Source organism: Zalophus californianus, chromosome 12 (genome assembly GCF_009762305.2).
Source record: "Zalophus californianus isolate mZalCal1 chromosome 12, mZalCal1.pri.v2, whole genome shotgun sequence".
Taxonomy (NCBI): Eukaryota; Metazoa; Chordata; class Mammalia; order Carnivora; family Otariidae; genus Zalophus; species Zalophus californianus.
In genome coordinates this window covers 57,437,599-57,456,851 of record NC_045606.1, presented here as the reverse complement: position 1 = coordinate 57,456,851, position 19,253 = coordinate 57,437,599, and positions in this window count along the sequence as shown.

The following is a 19,253-nucleotide window of genomic DNA, read 5'->3' as shown; positions in this document are numbered from 1 at the left end:
TTCATGCGTATAGAAGAAACTCACCGACACATGGTCTCTCCTTAATGTTTCTGAAAATCTTTTCATAAAATATGTATGCTTCTAAGTCCAAGGAAGACAAGAAGCATATTTTCACATCAGCGTCAGTCCCCTGTACTAAGTACAGGTTGTAAAAGACTTTTCCATGGTCAGTGCCGATGTATAAGGGTTAGCACACAAATCCGACTGCACACTTAGGAGGTAAATGGCGACTTAATTCAAATGTTCCTGGGAGAAGAACATATTTTATAGGGTTAGCAACAAGCTCTTGCCTAGGAAGACGTCTATGTGACCGGGGACATCCTGTTTTCCAAGAAGTAAGGCTTGGCTTGACCTTGCTGTAGATACCACCTGTGGCTTCTCGGGAGGTGCCACTGGTCATCCAGAACCTCACGCAGCCTTGACATCAGGGCTTTTTCTTCTCCTCCTTCTCCCTCCCTTTCCTACTACTTCTGATTACATTTGATTACCTAGCCTGGTAGCACGTCTGACTCTGGGGTTCTGGGGGTTTCATTTTCACCCATCCTTTACCTTCCATCCTCACTGGCCCCCTGTCCCTGGCCCTCCTCCTCCTCTCTCACCTAAGGGATTGCAACAGCCTCCTCCCTGCCCCTGAAGCCTTCTCTGTGCCGCTGCTATCTGAAGAAACTTCCTAAAGTCCAGTTCTGATCACGTCTCAGCTACCCCCTCCAGTGCCTTCCACAGGCCCCCAAACTAACAACGGATTTCTCCGCGCAGCCTCAGTCCAGCCTTCCACCTTGTCCTTGTCGTGCACCACCTGCCCTCTGCGTTCTAGACCGTGTGATTACTCCCCGTGGCCTCCCCTTCCCCTCTTCGAGCCTCTGCTCTTACTCTTCTCCCAACCTAGGTCCTCACCCCACTACACCCCAAGTGTTGCTGACTCCAGTCTCACTTATCTTGCAAAGCCCATCCTTCTTCCATGAAGCCTTTCCTGATCCCACAAAAGGAAATTATTTTCTAGGCCCTTTTGACGTATGGCGGGTAGCTTATGATGTACAACATTCTGCCTTATGAGGCAGCAAGTCTCAGTCTCCATGTGGTGGTCATTGTCATGGGATCATACTACTGGGCCCCTCTGCAGGTGTGTGGAGCCATGGTTGCATCATGGACAATGTGTAGGGAGTGGAAGGAATGTTTGTCCCTTCTGGGATGAGCATGAGTCCTCCATGTCTCTGCTACCATGAGCCCTCCATGTCTCTCTCTTCCCCTCTTCTGAGAGACCTCAGTGTTTGAGGTGGTGGCTGCTTTGTTGGCTGTGTCCTCGAGTGATCATAGTGAGCAGAGACCCTGGTTGATCTGTAATGGATGTGTAGCTTGAGTGAGAAATAAGCTTTGGATATTTTAAGTCAATTGGGTTTTGAGGTTGTTACCACAGCAAAACCTAATTCCATGGGCTGTAAGATCCCCACAGTTAAGAATTTTGCCTTTTGACTAGAAACGCCATCTAACACAGTGTCTACATGTGATGGGAACTCAGTTATTGCTTGTGGGATTAAATTTAACCAAACTGCATCCAGTGTAGACTCAGAAGGAAGGCGGTGTAGCCTCGTGGTTAGGAGCTAGTCGTCTGGAGTCAGGCTACGACTCTGCTTCATGATTTGGGCTTTGTCCCCCCATGCCCTAAGCCTCAGTTCCATCCCCTACCTCCATTAGAGGTAGAACCAGGTTCTTGTGAGGACCTGAGCAGATCAGCAGATGTCAGGCTCTTTACCCACATCTCCTGTCAGGGCCCCTGGCTTTAAACTCCAAGAATGAGATGTATGTGCTACTACCAAAGACTGAACATAAGCTAATGTCACCAGCAGGGAAGAATAATAAGGAAATGTGTTAATTAAGGCTAATTAGTCTATTTTTATCTTCCATCATTTCTTAGAATGAAAGAAGTGATTAGAGTCCATTGTGTCTCCAGGAAAAGATACTGTATTTGCATTTCTATATATGGGCTACATTTTCTATGTCATGCATTTTTTCAGGATCCTGGACACAGTATTTTCTGTATGATTACCTGTAATCATGCTTAAGGCTTACACTAATGTATGATTGTTCTTCTTCTTCTTCTTTTTTTAAAGTGAATTCTATGCCTAAATAGGGGCCTGAACTCATGTCCCTGAGATCAAGGGTTCATGCTCTACCGACTGAGCCCCTCGGCCCCCCCGATCATCTTTCTTAATAAAACAATAAAGAGAACTCAAATTTTTTCCATTGCATTTAATCACTAGTGTTTACTGAGTGGCCATAGTCCCTGCCTCCAAGAAGCTTCAGTCTAGAAAGACTTCTGGCAAAATGGCTGACTTAGTAAGTCAGGAGAGTTCTTTCAGCCATGGAGAGGCTTCTAGAGGCTGCCACAGGCTCTGTGCTTGAACTCTGGTGAATATTTTCTCGTTGACTTGGTTGAACGCAAAGAAATCCGCTTATCCAGTTCATAGGTATAGCATACCAATGGGAGAAACAGATACTTTACTGAGGACACATCAAGATTCAAAAAGTCCTCAACTGGGTTAGAACATGGCTGAAACCATAACAAGGAAGCTAATAAAAATAAATGCACCCCTACATTTAGGTACACAGAATCTGTTACTGAGATGCAAGAACAGTGCTTCCTATGAAAACGACAGTGGGGTTCAGTTGGCTGTAAGCTCAGGGGGTGCCAACCCCATGGGTGTCTGCTACCCACTTGAAATGCAGTCTTGGGCCACAAAGTCCCTGTCGTTTGAGTTCACATGACTGCCTCCACTGAAGAGAGAAATTGAAGGGGAATAGGGGAGTGAAGTGTCTGTAGACAATCTGAAATGAGGACCGAAAAAGAAAGAACGAGAAAGTACTATGAGTCTGTTAAAAATATCCAGGGCTATGATGTTAAACATAGGTTCTGTCTGTTGCAGAGTGTTGACGTCAACGCAGCTTGACAGGTCTCATAACTAACACCATCCAGTGGTGGCAGAGGGGCCTTCCCTGAAATGAGCCTGTCGTGGAAGCTTTCATGCCCAGGTGGTGTTAGCATCCCCCAGGGATGTGCGTGAGGGAGAGAGGCGTTCGAGTTGGTCCTTGCCCTAAACGGCTCTTTCTAGTCCTATGCCAGACTGGTGGATAGGATGGACTTCTTCTGTCATGGGATTTTCTGTTTTCTTATAAGGACACACTTTTAATTTTGTAATGGAAAGCAGTAGAAAAATAGGATTTGCCTTACATACATTTGTCCTAATATATATTTAAACATAGAAGTATATAAAACATTTTTTTTAAAGGGACAATCAGTATAAAGAGTTTTTAGCTCTCTTGCCCCATTTACAAACCAGACCTTGCCATGCATGTGGTATGCCACAGGCCCAAGATGCTACGATTAGATCAGGAGCTGCCATTCCAGAAGACTGGGATGGCTGGGTGACCATTTCACAGAGGCTTCTCCAAGCCCACTGGACAACAAATCGGTGGAAATTCCAACGTGAAGGAAGTTTCTGTGGCTCTTTTTCCCCATATAATAGATGCTCTGTCGAGAAGCGTGTTTAGTGCTGTGACGATTCATTCCTGCACTGGTGACAGGACCGCCGGCTGATTTCACTATGCTCAATTAGGAGAAAATGCATATTTTAATCTGCCCCGTGGTGAGGTAACACTTTGCTCAGTGGCCTTGGCAAACCGGCCATTTAACCATTTAGGTGGTTAAATGGTGCTCTCCAGCCTGTCATTCGGCTGCCAGCAGCCTCTCCATTCTTGCTCTGTTGCCAACATTTCCCAGGTTGCAGGCTAGAAACGATGAAAGGCCGCTCCACCGTTCTCCGAGCCGCTGTGCTGCCGGGCAGCCCCTCCGGCCGCGGCCGCCATGCGGGCTGCGGGCCGTGAGCCCGGCGCTGTGTGCGCACGCGCGCTCGCCATGTCTCGCCCTCGCTCCTTCCCTGGCCAGGGAGGGTCGGGAGCCCGCCTGGAAGCCCGCCCCTGGCCTTTTTCTGTCCCCTGTCTGTTGTTTCTGCCCCCCCCCCCCCGCCCCCCGCCCCACTCCAGGCCAACGATCGAATTCGGGGCCAGCCTTGGTCGGAACTGAAAAGTCCGCTCTAGCGCGGCCGGCCAGCTCAGCTCCGGCGTTGGAGCCCCGCAACCATCCTGGAGATCCTGCTGCCCACGACTCCCTGGGCTGGCCATGCTCACCGCCGTCTCCTCACCATGGCCTCATCGCCCCAACAGAGAGCAAAGTTGTCCCTTTTTTCCTTTTCTAAAAAAATTTTCCAGTTAGATGATCCGCGTGAGCTATTTTTCCTCCTTTTTATTGTCTTCCTTCTTCATCAGGCCTTTTAGATTCCTTAGATCTTCGAGCTTACACACACAAGCTCGGAACTGGGGAGGGTGAGCCTAGGGTCGAAATCATAGTTGGTGGACCCCTGCTCTGGGGGAGGTACTTGGTGTCACCAAGGCTCCGACGGACCTGGAATCTGATCTTGGAACTTCCACTAACTACGTTATTTAACCTCTCTTAAGTCCTACTTTTCTCATTACCGTATGGGAAGAGTAACAGTCCTGCCGTTCTAGGGCTCTCTGTGAGGAAGATACATGGACACCTAAAGAGCTAACATTTACTGAGCCCTCTCCCTGTGCTCCAGGAAGTGCTGAGATGGTGCATCATCTCATTTAGCTCAGGGACCAACCGTCTGATTATCGGCATCTCACAAAGGCAGGGCTCACCCTCCAAGGGGTGAGCAACTGGCCTGAGTCAGAGGACTAGTGAGTGAAAGGCTGAGCATAGTCTGGGACCAGGGGCTGAGGCTGGACAAAGTTTGCTTTGTTCTCTTCCAAATCCCAAAGAGGTGAGATGAAAGCCACAGCCCCAGAGGGCAGAGTCCCTCAGTGTCCAAGCTGAGTGTCCTCATGGCAGATGAAAAGTCCACAGAGTGTCCTCAGAGCCAAGCATTTTCCTCTTCACATTTTGAAACTAGGAGGAATCCCCAGATTTTTCACTGTCCCTGATTGTTTTTCAATCAATGTTCCCCAAATTGTTTCCTCTAACTCTGCAATTGACAGCATAGCATCAGGTTCAAGCCACCAGCTGGGCCCAGGCCCCGATGCTCTGGGTTTCTGTTGACGGAGTGGAAATCATTGAACCCTTTGTGTGAACCCGCCTAAGGACCAAGACCAGACAGTGGGGTGGGGACCAGACAGCTGTAAATTCTCTGCAAGATTACCCCATTTCTGATGCATTTACAGAGCCTGTGACTTGTTGCTGCAAGTGCCTTTCACTAAATCACTGTGGCCCAGGGCTGGGGGAGGTACCAGCCCCACGATCCCAGGGTGTTTTTTCTAAGGAGGAGATCACAGGCACACACCAGCTCCCCTTCTCTCCCCGCCTCTTCCCTAGTCTAGTAAAGCACCATTAAAGGATCAAGGGGCCCTAAGGGAGTCCTGGGTACCCTTGAAAGGGTTGAGGAAGGAAAGTCAGCATCAAGACCCCAAAATGAGTGATGCCACCCCAAAAGGGCATGCTGAATAGCTGGTCTAATGGGTTGCATTTTCCAGGTCATCATTTTTGGCTGGCTTCTCTCTGGAGATGCAGTGTGTCCCATACTTCTTGCAAAATTTCTTTTCATTGCTTCACTGCCTTTCCTGTAAGGCCTGTGTCTTGATATCATAGAATTGTCTCCCACACATAACACTTCCTGCAGAGAATCCCTGCTTTGGAGCCGTGGTATCTCCTGCTACTGTGTATGGACACATACAAGCTAATGTGGACTGGTGAGGAGGTGGGAATGAGCTCTGCACTTAGGTTTGTAGAAAGCCTGCTCAGTACCACCCTCAGAACCTCACAACCAAGGCATTTGCTTCTGGAAAGGTCCCAGGCTTTGCGAGAAAAATCCTGCAAACCCTGCTAGCCGGAGACCCCACCACAACTACCTCGGGTCGTCTCATTTCTTGTTCCCTTTGCCCACTGTGTGATTTCTTTTCCTTTATAATTTAGTTTGGGGAATCACCCCCCTAGAAATGAGAGGAAGGTAGAAAACAGGGGTCGGCTCCTGCTCACAAGAACCCTGAGCTTGGTTTAATGCTTTGCTGTCACCATCTGGAAATTATGAAAAATTTTCAAACAGCGGGCCCCACGGATTACATAGCTGGTCCTGGAGAGAACAAACATTTGTTGAACACTTAGTACTTTTGAGGCTAATAGTTCCCAAACTTTGCTGCACATTTGAATCTCTTGTTGGCACCTTTAGAATCTTGCTGCCCAGGCCACACCCCAGACCAGTGAAATCAGAATGTCTGGACATCAGTATTTTGTAAAGACCCTCAGATGTCGTGACTCCAACGTGCAGCAAAATCTGGGAGCCGTTGTCCCAGCCACTCTTACAATAAGAGGCATTCTTACATGGCACAGGTGAGGAAATGGAGGTTCAGGGAAGTTGAATGGTGTGCTCAAGCTCACACCCTATCCTGGGGGACTATCTGTGAACTCAGCCTAACCTGACTTCTAAACCCCAGTTCTTTCCATTCAACCACATGTGTTAAGCCAGCCTGCTCTGCAGTTAGTTAAATTTGGTCATTTGTAAATTCTACTGGTTTCTGAATAAAATGGTCAGGGATCCAGCCCTTTCTACTATTAGGAAATCAGTCCTAAACATTTCTTTGCTCTTGGCAAGAAAAAGGGAGAATTTTGCATAGCTGTTCACACATATTCAGAATGCTATGTGGGACGTGTGGGCAGACATCCAGAAACATCCCACAGCTAGCCAAGCCGCAACCACCTGGAGCAGGTTCTGCTCTGAGGAGGAAACGTTTCTGACCATTCCCCGCTGACGCCTGTCATGCTCTTGGGAAAGGGCACCTCCGTTCAGCGAAAGCCAAGAGGCCTCGGAGAGCATGCGTTTGCCCTTCATGGGGTGCAGCCTCTCACCCCATCTCTCCCTGTCAGCACATTCAGAGCCCCTAACATCTGCAGGGCATCAGAGAATCAACTTTGTTCCCAGGAAAGCACTGCCTAAACGTGCTCTTGCTTTCATTTTTGCGTTTTTCCTACACAAGGAATTTCGTACCAGCCCCCAGGGGTTCCTTCCCTCTAAGTTCATCTGCTCTGCGCCCTATTTCCTATTTTGGACCCGAGCCTCGGCCTCTGCGGTCTGGGTGGGTGCCGGGCTGGCTGTGGCGCAGGCGGGGGGCGGGGGGGGGGGAGCTCCAGCTGCACGTTCCTGCTGCAGAGGGGGCCTCAGACAGAGCTGCGCTCGGCTCAGCCTGCTCCCTGCTCCCTGGCACCCGCGCACACCCAGTATAGGAAACAGAAAAGATGCAGGGAAACCTCCTCACCCACAAAGACAAGCTTGCCAGAAGGTACCAGCAGGCCCATGAGACTGCGGACCATGGGTCCCCCACTCCTGCCACTCACTCGGACACACCCCGCACCCTACATGTGGCTTGGAAGCTGCATGCCTCCGTGTAGCCTGAGGGGGTATTTCTACCTTGCTCGGTGGGGCTTCTCTTCCTCGTGGCCTGCTTTGGCTTGGCCTACTGAGCAGTGGGTTGCTTCAAGTCTCCTTGTGCTTCCTTCTCTTTTGTGCCCTTAAGACTAAATGGACGCGGTGGACCCCATGCCACCCTCAAGCCCTCTAAAGAAGGGTGCCAAGGGGCCTCAGAGGGCACGAAGATTCCAGGTGGAAGGGTCTGATGGCTGTACAAGGAAGTCAATTGTTAAAAGCAGGCGTCTTCAGATTTCATTAGAGTATTTGGAGAAAGAGTCAAAATTAAACATGTGCTCGGGGCTTATTTGCCTTTCCTACAGTCATTGGCTTTTACACCGGGCATAAAAAGCTTCACTGTGTAACAGAGATGTAGAAAAGTCTTTGCCCAGACAGCTAGTTTTCAGAGGTGAGGGACATTTGGCCTGGCTGGGGCCATCAGCAGGCCATCGGTGCCAGGAGGGCAGGGCCTCCACGGGCTCTTCCTCACCTCATGGGCTGCAGCCCTTGACTGCCTCCTCCTGACCGGTCTAAAGAAAACAGGTCTTTTTATTGACCAGAACTTCAGGAGCCTACTTTCCTCCTCCCCATCTGTGGACAAGACCTGAGGTAAGTGGGGTGGTGCCATTGGCCTCAGTGGAGCCAGCAGCTGATGGCCACGCTCCCACCTGGGAACCATGAAAAGCACATCAGTACACCCCATGGCAATTTAACCAAAATGTACTCATTTCAGTATCAGGTTCTACAAGGCCATTGATTCTAATCGAACCGATGAGCACAGTAGCGTTAAACTCGAAGATGTCTGACCCATTTGTTAACAATGTCCTCATCTGAGTCCATGGGGACAAGTGAATGGACGGTGGTCTGGGGTGTTATATTCCCGTAGGTAGCTTTCATAGTTGGAATCCGCCATCGTACGTTCTTCCTAGACATGTTGGCGTCTTATTAGAAATGGAGTAAATAGAATTTAATGCAATTGAAAAGAAATCCAGCAGACTCTAATCTAAAGACTGTCATTTCAGGAAAATAGCAGCGACTTACAATTTACTGCCCCTAAATTGGAAAATCAGTTTTAGAACATCGTAAACTTTTAATTGTGCGCAGCATGGAAACAAATTTAAAACAGAAAGACAGGGAAGAAGAGCTCACATGCACTGAACACCTTCCATTACAGGCTAGGCTGATGTATCCTTTTATTTCATCTGAACAGTAGCCAGATGACACTGGAGGTACTTTCGTGGAGTTATAAATGAGGAAACAGAGGCCCAGCAAAGGAAGGTATCTTGCCCAAGGTCCTGGGGTAGAAAGTTGCAGAGTTTGGATTTGAAATCAGGTCCATTTGGCTCCAACACCTGAACTCTTAGAATCTACTATATGCACATGAACACTTTCTTCCACAAATTGACCCCAACTGCTGTCATGTAGGTGGTTCCAGAAATTGGTGGCTTGACTGTGGCTGTTTCTGTTTCTCCATGCTTGACACCTACTGTGACACATGAAATGTTGTGCTCAATGCTATGAGAGACAGGACAAAGAACCCATGGGAAGGTTCAGCTAATTTCTTTCTAAATTGCACTCTGGAAGGTGTCAGCTTCAGCAGCTCTTCTGAAATATATTTGGAAAGTGGGTTTGAATATGTCCCCCAACTTCCAGAACCTTGACCCCCTTTCTAAATTTATCTCTGCTAATTACCTACCCCCAACCCTGGCCCAGCTTGCAGTATACTTGGTATTCACTGTTCCCTGACAAATCTTACGAGTTTTGGCTGAAGCAGTTTCTCCTTTCTGGAATGTTCTTACCCTCCATAGCCAGCTACTCTTTTCTCCAGGCAGTATTTATGTGGCGAATGTTGTTTGAGTGTTGTTGATGGACCAGGCTGTGCAGTGCAATGCAAGATGCTGGATTTTTGTGGTCAGCGAGGTAGTTCTAGAAGTATGGAGAGTCTGGCCAAATGGAAGGTCAGTGTCTTCCCCCCTGTGCCCTAAAACTTTGTGTTTGAACCTTTTGGAGGCTTTGGCCCAGTGTGTCTGCCTCCCCTCCATGCGGTGAGTTCCCAGAGCCTGCCTCCTTTTGCAGCCTACTGAGTTCAGCACGGTCCTTTGCCAACAGCAGGCAACCTGGGAGGGTTTGTCGTATTTAATTCCATGATTTTGAGAACACAAAAATCTTCTCCCTGAAGGCATCCACCCCTGCTCGGTGAAATCCCTAGTGGAGAAGTTTCCAGAAAGTTTCCAGAAAGGTTGCTCAAGGTAAGCAACCAATCAGGCTGAGTAAACAACAAAAGCCCTCTCCTCAGATAGCAGGTTGGCCAGAGCAGCACTGACTGCAGTTCGTTTTGCCCATGGAGACGAGGAAGGAAAGCCACTTTGCAGAACAATGCTTCCGAGACATTTTATTTGCGACCCAATCCTTTGTAAGAGGTGAGCCAAGGAGCAGGGTCAGCTAACACAGGCACCTCTCTCCCCTCGGCTGGTGCACCCAGGGGCATCAGGCTGCGTGTCCGGGAGGGAGCAGGAGGAAGCCCCCAATCCTTCATGTGCGGGGCACAGTCAGCCTGATTCGGATACAAAGCTGTGCGTCTGCCGGGTAACCTCACACCACATGGCACGCAGCGCCCTATGAACCCGAGTGACACCTTAATGTAGCATGTTAAATCACACCCCACAGCTTCTTGGATCTGAGAGAAAGTGACTGGGCCAGAGAGAGCCGTCACACTTCTTTCTTTTCATTCCCTTTTACCTTCTAATTAATTTTTCTGATGGTTCCTTGATGTAATAAATCATTTATCATGCGCCCCCTCTTCTTAGGTGTTTCTGTTTCCAAGTTATTAACATGTCCGGGGCTCCCCTAGGGAAAGTCTCTGGGACTTGGCTGCCTGCTGTCCCCAGGAGAATGGCAGTGATGTGTCGTGGCTCTCTGTGTCGTGTGCTCAGACAGCGCTCTGCGCCAGGCCACCGCTGATTCACTGATGGCACTTTTTATCCAGCGACGGCACTGAATGGGGAAAGAGCCAGGAAACTGAGTTTCGTCTCGTGAGGCTCTGTGGATGGAGCCGGCTCTCGAAGTCACTGGCTCAGCTGACGCACAGCTGAAAGCCTTAGCAGGAGCACCAGGGCCTGAATGGGGAGGGGACAAGTTTACTAAGGGAGGCAGCTGTCGAGGAGATGGAAACACACAGGGATGTCCTTATGAGAGCTGGTGAGGGCCTGGACATGTTCTCCTGACTTCAACTTATTCTGATGTGGCTTCTTGAGATTTATCTAAGAACTGCTTGGAAAAAGCCCAGTTGCTATACAGTGTTCTCCTCTCACACCCGGTACTATTAACGTCTACAACCACTGAGCATTTGCTGTAAGTGGAGGACTGACTATATGTACACCATCTCATTTGACCCTCACCAGTGCAAAGCGGTGGGAAATACGAGCCTGTGTGACAGAGAAGAGAGAGACTTGCCTCGGCCGCAAAGCTAAAGAAGGAAGCTTGAGACTTGAGTTGGGGTCTCCCTGTCCCCAAAGCCAAGTCATCTTCACGTCAGACACACACAAGCAGTTGTGCCCTTGGGGCTTTGGCCTGTGTGATAAAATTCTAAACTGAGTCTCAGGTGAAGAAAACATCTGGCCCCCCGTATTTGCCGCCTAACTTCCAAAGGGGCCTGCTCTTAAAGCTAGACTGAACCGGAGTCCTTGCTGAGAGCGTCTCGATCTTTTGGCAGATTCACACCCTTGAGGAGATTGCTGTCTACGATGAAAGCTGATTCAAGGTCTTGGGATCATTTTTCACACGAGACCCACATTTATTAGTGGGGAGTGTGTTGTAGGGACACCTGGCCTGCACTTCATTTGACTTGGTAACATAGAAGCAAGGAGCTCCTTAATCTGTCCCCCTGAACCAGCCCTGCCCCCTGCAGGGACAGGCCACTGTGTGCCTCATAAATGCAGCCATTGTGTCTGCGAGCGCCTTGGCTGGAGCTGGTTTTATGAGGTATCACGGTGCTGTGCTGTGCACCTGTGTAGCCGAGAGCAGAATGTTCACTTTGGGGGTGGGGGAAAAAAAAACAAACAACCACCCAGACACTGGAAGGAATTCAAGCATAATCCCCTTTTGTTAGCAATAAAAGAGGAGCATGCGGCCTGAAGTAACTTTATGAAAGATCATTGAAAGAAACTCACGAGTCTCTACTTTACACCCATATCCTTTAATCCTGTGAATACAGTGTCACATACCCAGGGAGGTAATGGGCATTAGTCTGCTCCCCACCAGCTAAGATTTTAATGGGATCCTTCAGGTTTCTCCCGTCCCGCTGCCTTTGACCTGGCCATAATTAGGATAGGAACTATACCGCCGCTTTACCTCAGAATAGGGTACTTGGTGGAAATTCTCTTTGGAATGTTGCTGTTCTCCTGTATAAATCAAAAACCCCAGGTCTCAGGGTATAACCCTTTCCGCACCATGATTGTGCATCAGGTTCCAGGGAGCAGAACGGGTCACCTTAGCGGGCAACAGAGCAAGGATCCCTTGGCTGTTTTATGTTAGTGACCTGTGGCCCAAATAGGAGCCACCCATTTTGGGGGGCTGTGTGGTCAAGCAGACAAAGCATTTACAACGGAAGGTAGGGAGTCTCACGATGCCGTCAACTTGCTTCTTCACCTTAGGTCAATCAATTATTTTCCTGTGTTTCAATTCTTTTTTCCACCTGTACAGTGGGAACAACACCTATTCGCCCAATTCCTGGGATGCTGTGAGAATTAAATTACATAGGAGCTGCAAAATAATTTGGCTTCATTGGAATTGGGCATCGCCTGCCCCTAAGCGGAATGAATGGGCAATTCTTAATGGCTTCCATCTTCTGGCCAAGCTGCCTTGGGACCAGAACAACAGTTTAGGTCCAGATTTCTAGCCTTTGGCAGCACAAGGAAGTGGCCACGGGGCCAAAGAGAGGCTGTAATCAGAACATATTGCATATGATTGCATAGAAATACTGCAGGGTCATCGACCCCAACAGCCCGAGGTCCCCCCTCAGCAAAGATACCGCGGGGGTCCAGTGGACACCGACAGGGAAGAGGGCACATAGCTCTGGGTAGCAGAAACTTCGTTATAATGATTCTCGTGATAGGTTTAGATTCAATTTTCATCTCTGACTCTCCAAACTGTTCATCCACTTGACATTTTGAATCTGGAAAGTCTGGGGCAGATGAACACACACCTGAGTGAGAGAGAGTGCCTCTGTCTGCTTGCTGTCTCTCTCTCTCTCTCTCTCTCTCTCTCACACACACACACACACACACACACACACACGAACACGCATGTGCACACAATGTATCTAAGAAAGAGTACTGATAAGCCCCACTCATGTTCCTGCCCCTCAGGATCCCCTCAGACATGACTCTGTCCTGTGAGCACAGTTATGATGGCCTTTTCATTCATTTCGAGCTTGCTTCTGCCTCAGGGCCTCTGTTCTATCTCTTCCCTCTGCCTGAAATATTCTTCCCCCAAATGTTTCCACAACTGGCTGGTTTTTCTTGTCGTTCGGGTCTCAGCTAAGATCACAGCTCTATGGAGGGATCTTACGTTGTCACTCCACCTCGAGTAGCCTCATCTTCTGTTTCTTTCTCTTTACTCTTTACAGGACTTTACTCATCAAACCATTGATTCCTGGTGATATTTTTGTTGGCTTATTTTCTGATTTCTTCCTACGGCTGAGACAAGCAGGTTCCTCCCGCTATTATTCATTCTCTCCTTCTTCCCTAGCAGCAGAACTGCAAATTTCAGCCAGGTGCGTGGTCAGTCATAACAAGACCACATATCCCAGCCTCCCTGGCACTGAGGTGTAGACACGTGTCTCAGTTGTGGTCAGATATAAGTAGCAAAGTCTTTAGAAGGAGAAGGAGCACTCTTTTTATCCTCTTTCCTTCTTCTTGTCAGCTGGGATGTGAATGTAATTGCTAGGACTTAGGCAGCCATATTGGACTCTGAGGTGAAAGCGTCATCCCTAGGGCACCAGGGCACCAAGATAACAGGATCTGGGGTCTTTGATGACATCCTGATGTGACCCTAGCAGCCCTGGGTCATAGCCCTCTGGACTTTCATGTGACAGAGAAATTAGGTTGTAACTTGCTTTAAACTAGTGCCGTGTTGGGTTTTCTATCATTTGCAGCTAAACTGGCTCCTAACTTCTAATGCCAATTTCTACCCCCACCTTCATGCCTCCCACCTGGGAGAATATGAACTCTATAAAAGTAAGGAGCTCACTTGCCTTGTTCAGTGTCATATGCCCAGCACTGGGATAACACCCACACATAGTAATCATTTGGTAAAAGCTTACTCAAGGAATAGCTTGCTCATGTCTCTTCCTATTTAATTTCTTCCCTCTACTGGCACCTTTCCCTCTCTGCATTGCACTATTTTAGTTTTCTTTTGACCTCCCTCATGTCTTCTCCTCTTTATGTGTCCCTGAAATGTAGACATTTCCCAAGTTGATGTCCTTGGCTAAGGTGGGAAGTAGGAGGCATTTTCACGCTGATATCTATCTGCATTTCCACAAACCCTTCCAAGCGAAACGGCCCTCACCACAGCCCAACCGTCGCCCCGTGGAATACCTCCTGCTCCTGTCCCACTTCTGATTGGACAGGGGTTGTCAGGTGACCCAGATGCAGCCAATCCATTGGCTCATCAGAATCCTCTGTCATGGCCCGGTATGAAAGAATAAACTGCCAGTGAGAGTTCTTCTCTCAAGAATATTTTTTCATTTTCATTTTAAGTTTACTTTATGTGGAAAAATATTGATAAATACTTAAAAGAAAAATCACCCCCTTCAAATTTTGCTACTTTTAAAAAACATTATATACAGAGGTGAAATTTCTACCCTTTTCCTTTCCCATGTCTGCCGAAGAAATCTTATCCCCTTGAGATAAGCAGTATTAGCAGTGAGATGCATGTTTTTCCTGATTTTTTTCTATTGTTAAACAGGCATCTCTATATATCTATGTATGTGTGTGTGTGTGTGTGTGTGTGTGTGTGTGTGTGTGTGTGTATTTGTTTTATGGACTTACCCTCTGCATATTGGTTTGTACCATAGAATCTCTGTAGGCCACGAAATGCAGATTTTTATCAGGGGCTGATCAGTTATCTTTGAGTGGATACCCCATAATATATTCTATAATTCCTCACCGATGCAACCTTCAGGATGTTGCAATAAGCATCCTAAATATATAGAATTCCATACTTCCATACTGACAAGTGGGATTGCTGAGTCAAAGGGAATGCGCTGAGAGGACGCCTGGGTGGCTCAGTAGTTTAAGCGTCTGCCTTCGGCTCAGGTCATGATCCCAGGGTCCTGGCATCGAGCCCCGCGTCGGGCTCTTTGCTCAGTAGAGAGCCTGCTTCTCCCTCTCGCTCTGCTGTTCCCTCTGCTTGTGCTCTCTCTGTCAAACAAATAAAAAGCTTAAAAAAAAAACCCCAAAACAAAGGGTATGCACTTAAAAATTTTAATAAATATCATCAAATTTATCTCCAAAATGGTTGTACCAAGGTTACGCTCCTACTCACATACAGGAGAATCCCGATCCCCTCATTCTCCTTTCTCACTCCGTTGTGGTCCCTCGTCTCATAATAGAACAGTCTGTCACGATATCGGGATTTGCACTTTTTCTTAGGCTGGTAAAGTTGTCTCCAGAGAATCGGGTGCCGGGCTAGAGTTGGAGGGATGTGCAGAGCGAAGCCGACAGGTGTGAACTGCCATTTTGAGGAAGAAGGCAGAGTTGAGGTCCTGAGGACGCAGGAGGTATGGGGACGGGAGGGGGCTGAAGAGGTGAAGGAAAGAATGTCAGCGATGGGGTGAGAAGATGGGGCAGAGCTGCAGAAGCGAGGCCCATGGGCAGTGGGTCAGGAGACAGGCTGCGCACGAACCGACCGTGCAGCTCTGCTGATGCCTCGGGGGCCTAGAACCATCCTTCCCCCTTGCGCCTGTCCTTTCGCCCTCCTCCCCTATGTGGCTGGCTTTAACTGTGACCACTGTTTGGTTTGCCTTTCCTGGGGAGCCCCATTATTCAACAGGAGATAAGCCACCATCTTCTCACCTTCTCTCCTCTGTGCTCCATGGAGCTCTGAGACATCTGCTTCCGCCGTGTCAGTCCCACTCAGCCCCGATGGTCCGCATATGTGCATCTTCTGTGCCAGCCTCCTGCTTCACATTTCTTTGCCCTGGCAAGACAGCTTCCACACAGTGTCTGGCTGGTATGTCAAGCTCCGTGTGTCCAAACCAACCTAGCTCTCCATCTACCCACCAAATGGAATCATCTAGATTGTCCTGTTTCTCTGTTGATTCCCACCATAGTCCGGGTCGCAAACACTTGAAACTGTAAAGACTTCTTTTTTTTTATGTTATCTCCTCTTAAATCTGCCCTCATTTATTGTTTTTTATTTTATTTTGAGTTGTGGTTAAAATATATCTAACATAACATTACCATCTTAACCATTGTTAAGTGCACCATTCAGTAGTGTTAAGTACATTCACATTATCGTGCAAACACCACCACCATCCGTCTCCAGAGTTCTTTTCATCTTGCAAAAATCAAACCGTATACCCGTTAAAGAGCAGCACCTACTCTCCCGTCTGTAAAGATATATTGAATCCTTCATCCACTCTGCTCCATCACCAAGGGTGGGGGTCAAGATCATCTATATGTCTGCAGGACCTGCTACAGTACCTGCCTTCGGCAAACAAGGCCATAGGCAAGAAAAGTTAAATGAGTGAATGTCCTACTTATTTCATCCTTGCAATGCCCAATAATTACTATTTACTCAGCATCTAGAACGATGCCGTTTCTTTTTATTTCACAAACCAACTTTCCGGTGGTGTTTGCTTGTTGGTTTGTTTTGTTGATGAGGAAACAGAGGCCCAGAGGTTAAGCAGCAGCCTGGCTAACAAGGCAAGCCAGGTGAGTCTGACAGCAGCCCGTGCCTCTCAACCACCAGATCTGCTGCTGCTCACTCTCCCATCTCTTCCTTGCTGCGCGCCGGGCTCCACTGTGTCTGTCACACCGGGACTGTGATGCGTCCATCTCCTCCCCGACCCTTTCACTGCTTGCTCCTGCGGATCAGGCTTGCTCAGTCACAGCTCTGCCTGTGGCACCCCCTGCTCGACTTCCTCACATTTCTGTAGACACGCGCATCTTCCCTGTGTGAAGTTCAAGCTCACTGCCTGGCATCTGAACCCTCCCACCTGCCTTCCCTGCTGCCGCTTTTTCCTTGTCATCCCAGCCATGCTCCAGCTTACCTGCTCTCGCGTCTGTCCTTTGCTTTTCCTAAGTCCTAAATGTTCTTCTCCATTCTACCACCAAGAACAGTGTCTGCCTTTTTTTTTAATCATTGCTTCCCCAGGACCTAGAACAGTGCCTGACACATAGTAGGCATGCAATAAATTTTGAGTGAGTGAATGAATGTTGTAATGCTTCCAGTCATGTAAGGTTCCATTTCAGGGGCAACCCCATGCGGAAACTGTCCCTGGGACTCCCCACAGGACTAGATGACCTTCTTGGCTCTTCTTTTGTTCTTGCCTTTTCACATACCGTAGTCCGAACTAAACCAAATTTGTTGGCTACTTGTCTCAGTCTCTCAATTAGATTGTAAGCTCCTTGAGACAGTCTTTTTAAACATTTCTATACCTCTCCCTGCACGGGTTTATGCATGTGGGTGCGTGTGTATGCACGCATGTGCACGCGCGCGCACACCCCCCACAGACATAAGCAGAGGGCTGAGCACCAGTCTTCTGCATCCAGCAGTGTCCCTCAGCATGTGTTGGCTGCTTTGAACGGAATCATCTGATTATCCCTCCTGCCCTCTCCTCTTTCTACAGGCTCTGGGACTTCGTCCCTCCTTTCCACCCCATTCCCTCCCTGGCCCCCATTTCTCCATCATGTGGCCGCTGCAGGGTTGCCAACTGGCACCCATGGCCCAGAGGGTGATTTACTTTGGCTGTCATGCTATCAGCTCTCTCCACACAGCGCAACAGGTAGAGGATGAAAACGAATCCTTACAAGAATCTTCAATCTATATGGCGGAGAAGGATCCCCAGCCAAGAACGGTGGTAGGGACGTCCAGTGCATATCTGACACCTGCTAGAATAATAAAAATGATGAGCACTTAGGGCACTCTCCTGAGTGCCAGATATTACTCAAACACTTTGCATCCTCCATGAATACCTCTGCCAACCCTGTGACGTGCCTATTATCATCTCTATTTTATGGCTGAGGAGTGAGCCCAAGATCACACAGCTGGTAAGTGGCAGTGTCTAAATTCAAACCCAGGACCTATTTTACCCTCTGCGCTCTCCCCAGAGGAAGCCAGATGGTTGGCAGATAACACAACCTTGGAAAGCATCTCATCCCGATTAAGTGTTTTCCAGTCAAGGAAACTGAGACCCAGACAGAGGGAGTCAGTCACTCGACTAAAGCCACTCAACTCGTGCTGGCAGGGCAGACATCAAACCCTGGGTGTCCCAACGCCCAGCTGCATGCCCTTTCCCCTGTCCTGTCCACCCTGGGGCAGGGCTGGATTGCAGCTTTTGCCTGCCATTCTTCTTCAAGGGGCTACTTATCGAAGGGTTTTAATGGCCAAATCCATCTGGGAGAAGAGTGGTTTGTTTTTTGGGGTTTTTTTCCCCTCTAAAGCAAGGAGATGTATGTTGCTGGGAGAAGTTTGGGACAGCAGCTTGAGACGAAGAGAGAGGGGCAGAAGAGAAGACCAGGACCAAGAGTGCTGGAGAGAGGGGCAGTCACAGATGCCCCCAAGGGGAGGCTGAGCTGGTTGCAGGAGGAGAGATGGCCCACCCTGGGCTTCAGCGGGGAGAGAAGTTCAAGACAAGCATTTGCTCTGAATGTGAGGGAGGTGTGTAATTGAAGGGGACCACAGTCATTCTGCTTGCGTCTCCAAACTTACCTGAGGGCCATCTAAATAAATGAACACTGAGTGAGATTAAGTGGCATCGCCAGAGAGATAGATCCTACCTGGGGAAGCCAGACACCAAAATCATGCCCTCGCTTCTCCAGGGGCGTCTCGAAGTAGAACATTGCGTTTGAAAGAACTCCTTTCTATGAGGCACTTAGAGCACTTCCCAGATCGTAGATAATTAATCCATGGAACACCCTGGGAGGGGTGGGGACAGGAGCCAGAAATATTGCCTTCCTTTGACTGATGGAGAAATTAAGCACAGAGCAGTCAAGTGCCTTTCTTGATGTGATATAGGAAGTCAGCTGAGGATGCAAGGAGACTAATTCTCCTGCTCCTGGCTCAGCGTTTTGTCCTAACAGCTCTGCTGGGGTGGCGGCTACCCCGTGCACACCGGCTAGCCATGAAGCTCGACTGCACAGCCATGATGCACATATCCCAAGGACTAAAATATCTATTTTATCTGGTGTTTAAACCGAAAAGTCCTCGTTAAAAGATACTTAAAAAATAAAGAACTGTAATCATCACTTTCAGGTTAACCTAAGGTTAAAATTCTCATTCATTCTTTCAGGGCAGTAATTTGTGTTTGTTTCCGAGAACAGTGCCAGGTACGTGGTAAGTGCTTACTAGATGGTTACTGAGTAATGAGTATCGTTGTTCGCTTATTTCACTGTGGTGAGATCACTTTGGTATGATCAGCTGGAGTTTTCATGACTAGGTAAGCCTCACTTTGACATATCAGAGTGAGGGCCTGTATGTCAGTGTTATTGATGATAATGACCGTAAATTCTGACCTATTGCCTGTGAAGCCAAAGCTCCTGCCACTCCTCACATAAGTCACAG